This window comes from Etheostoma spectabile, chromosome 1 (assembly GCF_008692095.1).
Source record: "Etheostoma spectabile isolate EspeVRDwgs_2016 chromosome 1, UIUC_Espe_1.0, whole genome shotgun sequence".
Classification (NCBI taxonomy): Eukaryota; Metazoa; Chordata; class Actinopteri; order Perciformes; family Percidae; genus Etheostoma; species Etheostoma spectabile.
In genome coordinates this window covers 27,889,706-27,894,411 of record NC_045733.1, presented here as the reverse complement: position 1 = coordinate 27,894,411, position 4,706 = coordinate 27,889,706, and positions in this window count along the sequence as shown.

The following is a 4,706-nucleotide window of genomic DNA, read 5'->3' as shown; positions in this document are numbered from 1 at the left end:
TGTGTGTGTGTGTGTGTGTGTGTGTGTGTGTATGTCTGTGAGAGAGAGAGAGAGAGATCTAGAAATGAAGCTGTAACTCTTTAACACACAAGAAACAGATGGAGTATGAGGCTCCAGGCAGACCTCAGGGTCACGACAAGATAACAAGATACATAGAAAAGATTTGGCTTGATGCATCATGGGAAATATGAAGTGTGTCTAATTATGAATCCATTGAGAATTGCACTGAGCTAAAGGTTCATGACTTCATTTGATCCAGTTTAGACTACTAGGTGTAGACAAAATAGATGAAAAATAGACGAAAAAAATCACTCTGATAAAAGTTAATGAAACAAAAACTTCCACAAAGTTGAGTCATGTCACGTTGGATTTTCATTTGCAGGTTGCAAATTGTAGCATTTGCCATCGCAAGACAGAGGTTTGAAGAAGTCAGAAAATCCAATAACCCAAACCAAAGAAGCATTATTTAAGCAAGCCTAACTTTAGCTTGCCATAATGGCCCCAAGTACATCTGCAGGTTAATGCTAAATGTAGTGGAACAGTTGCTAAGTAGAAAAGTTATAAGTCGTAACACTAACTCAGGGTTATGCCAATGATAAAGTGAAACTGGTCATACTAAAGGCTACCTAGTGTTTGCTGACTTTAGCGTAACTTCACCTTAAACTCTGACCAGACCAAGTAAGGCTGAAGCAGCAGAATCTGTGAGATTATTTGATTGATCAGGGGGTTGTTTTAATAATTGTGAATTCCACTTGCCGTACTTTGTGAGGACTTTTGAGTTGTTTTTAAGTTAAGTCTCACAATAAAGACATCACCATAGCAAGTGGATGGACACACAAGCAGGAAATGACAAATTGTCTTCTGGTGAAATATGAAATGTTTACTTCTTGGTTTACAGGGAGAAAGCCACTGAAATGTTTATCAATGACATGCTAAAATGTGGTGTAACAGTAGCACAAGTAGAGAAGAGTCACAAGTCAAGTAGCTAAGTAGCTAACTAGTTAGCTGAAAGAAATATTATTATTAGTTGTTTTTTTTTCAAACATAGTCTCACTTTGACTTTTTACCAGCCCTAATGTTAAGGACAGCAAATCAAACACAGCCAAACATGTTAAAGGACATTTAAAACACTTACCGGGGATTGCCCATTTCTCGGACGCTCCATTGTTCCGACCTCTCAATAACCCGAAAAATACCTTTGGTCCTACAGCCCCTCGAGTGGTCAAGGTTAGGATAGCTGATTGGTCAGGGGATAGGACCTGTACAAACGGGGTTACGTTACGGGGAATTTGGGACACTAAACTGCACGCAAACCGGTGCAGAGATTGTGTGGATTAGGCTAGGTAAACATTTAAATGTGTTAGAGAAAAGTAATTTTGCTTGTTATTGTTATTTCAGATTTTAGATTATGGGAGGTAATCCACAAAAGCCTAGATATGGTCGGAACAATGGGATGTCGGAGCTGAGGGTTTATTTTTTTGAAACAAAGGGCCATCAGACTAGTGGGCTGAAGGACCAAAGGGGATTTTTTCGGGTTATTGAGAGGTCGGAACAATGGAGCGTTGAAGAAATGACATGGCACCCATTTAACAGCTCGCTAAACAATGCTAAATGGCCTACAATCTGTTGGCAGCATTTGTTGATGTCGGCAGTGTGATTCCATGGAACGTGAGGTTCTTTGCCATCTAAGCCGGCTCACGGTTGATGGAGATGTGGCAGTGGGGGACACTGGGTTTATTGCAGGTTTGGATAGGGACTTCTGTATTCATGGTGATATTCAGGAGTAGGTGGTGAGTGAAGTGGGAGATGAAGTGCTGATAGACCATGACTGAGTTATTGTCCTTGAGAACTGCAAGTATGGCTGTGTCATCTAAATATGTGAAAAACTGTGTAAAGTAACGTGACCAATATATTGCCATTGCTATTAGGTGAGCTTTAAATTAAAGTGGATGGATTTTTTTTAAATGTATACACTATTAAAACTGAAACAGGGTGTAGAAATTACTAGCAGACTGTGTCCTCTAAATTTAGGAAATCATTGAAAATCTTATTAGGAAACTCAAAGCAGAGTGCTATTTAAAGTTTTTAAAACTTAAAACTAAAATCGCCAAATAAGTGTACACAGGAATGGGATTGCTACAGTATATTATGAAACCACAAATGTCATGAAACAATTTTTTATAAAATGGATTTTTGGAATTAAAAACCTTCATCATTCCCAGTCACTCCCTGCCACCACATCTCCATTGACCTTTGCCCCGTCTCCAGTCATCTCAGCAGCCGTTTTTCTCCATCCTTGTCTTCCTCCTCTCCTTCGTTCACCCTTACACTGCCAATTGTTTGCATCTATTCATGAAATTTTCCGGTTTTCTCATTCCATTTAAGCTCAGCCAGCACTAACCCATTGTGCTTTGATGTTCCTCTCAGGCAAAAGATCTAAATCAGGCAAGGAAGACGGGGGAGGGATGGAAGGATGGAGGAAGGGAAGGAAGCAGGCTGGGGGTGAGGAAGGAGGGGGAAGGAGCATAAGAAGGAAGGGTTAAAGGAGGGGAATGGCCGAGTAAAACAAATGTGTGAGAGCAGTGAGGGAGAGGTGTAAAGAAGAATGAAGGGAATGAAAAGCTAAACAAGCAGAGACATTGCCGCGCCTGAGCGGGCTGAGCAGCCAGCCATATGCTCATGATGTAGACTCAAATATCACCCACAACCTTTCCTGCTTGCCATCTTCCCTTTCCTGTCTGCTGACATAAAATGTCTCTTGTTAAATGTCAATTTTTCTTATGCAACATTTTAACATCTCTTTTCCTAAAGTGTCATTCATTTTCACTCCCTACTACTAGTTGCTTGTTATTTGTCTGCTGATTACCAGCTGTAGCTAAGGGTCCTTTTAACCACTTTTTTAAATGTCTGTAAAAATCCCCTCATAATCATACGACGTCCAGCACACAGATGATATCACAGACTGTCTCCCTGCTCACAGCATGGCAATAAAGCTGCAATGCTTAAAAGGTTTAAACCCACCAGAGCTACTTACACTAATACAAGTTTGTGTATTTGAACACAGCACAGAAGTGGAGCACACTTATATTAATACTAGTCTGCGCACACATGGAGATAGGAGCTGCATTTGATGTAGGCTGGTTTCTTTAAAGGGGTTTTAACAGGTTGGCAGCAGTTTTACAGAAAATACAGAACACTTAATGCACTGAGTGTGGATTAAACAACACTTTTTGCATGGGTTGAAAACAGAAATATTACAGAGACAGATGTGGACGTGTGAATGAGAGTGTGATAAACACTCCAGTTGGCTGGCGCACAAGATAAGAAGTATGAATAATGTCTCTATTAACAGATATCTGCACATGAATGCAGTTGAATACATTTCAAAAAGCTAATAAAAAAGCTAAATTGTTGTCAAACGATAGCTGATGGGTTCCGAGATTACATTTCGCCAAATGAGGCCTGTTTCTTTTGCTATTCACACGGACTGTTTACCTGCATGCAACCAAAGCCGGCTCAAATGCTATCGGTCAATGTTAGTCAGACTACCGAAACCAGAACACTTCCGCTATGAAAATCTTGCTTACAGATTCTGCATTCATATACAGATATCAGTTTGAGATTATAACTGCCTCTGCTCTTTGGAACCTAGATGCAGACTTTTGCTCTCATTCAGCCAAAGGAGCCTTGGTGGGGTGAACCACTGATGCTGGACTACCCTTTAGTTTTCCTCAGTTTGTCCATTAGGGCATTGTCGTGAAGAGGAAATTGCCATCCCCAGTTGGAAAAAGTATCACAGCGTGCTGTAACATTTAGAATTTCATAAAACCCGCAAGGAGCCTCGCACCTTAGACAAGTACATCTGGAAAGGGGGGTCCGCAACTGTTATGGTTAGGACCCTCCCTATCTGCTAACTCCCTGGTAAGCACAGCATTTTGTTGGTTCTTAAACTAGATTCTGTATTTGGAGTCTGGTGAGAGGAGCTTCTGTTTGTCTTGAATTCATTTAACTTTATATCAAACAATTATGTTTGATATCCTGTTGTTAATTCTTGTCTTGAGGCTTCTTCTGAACAGTTTTTCAGTCTTAGCGCAGCAGCTATCAGAAACAAAAGTGTATCATCTTTGTACTCAACCGCATCATGGAGAAGGTGGTCATTCCAATTTGCGTGTTACAGCTTTTAACAAAAACACTGTTTAGCAAGTGTGCAAAGGTCATACTGCAGTCTTACGTGTGCAAGGTGTGAGTTCACGGGAAACATGTGTACCAGCAGCTCTCACCATTTATTTTAGTAAGGACCTTTCTTTCTGATTAGAATAAGAATCAGAAAAAGCTTTATTGCCAAATACATTTTTTACACATACAAGAAATTTGTTTTGGTGTTGGTCACACGTTTTCTAAAATAAGAGCACAATAAAATAAAAATACTAGAGTAAAAACAATATAAGTATAAATATATGTACAGTATTAAAAATAAGAAAATAAAAATAAAAAGAGCAGAGTAAGTACAGTGGCATGCAGAGCCAGAGGTGGAGTGTGTCAGGGTGGGTTCCCGGCCTTGTTGAGAAGGCTAGTGGCGGAAAGGAAAAAACTGTTCTGCAGATTGCAGCCAATCACCTTCTCAGCAGAGAGAACGACACGCTGCAGTCTGCCCTTGTTCTTGGCTGTGCTAGCAGCGTACCAGATGGTGATGGAGGATGTGAGGA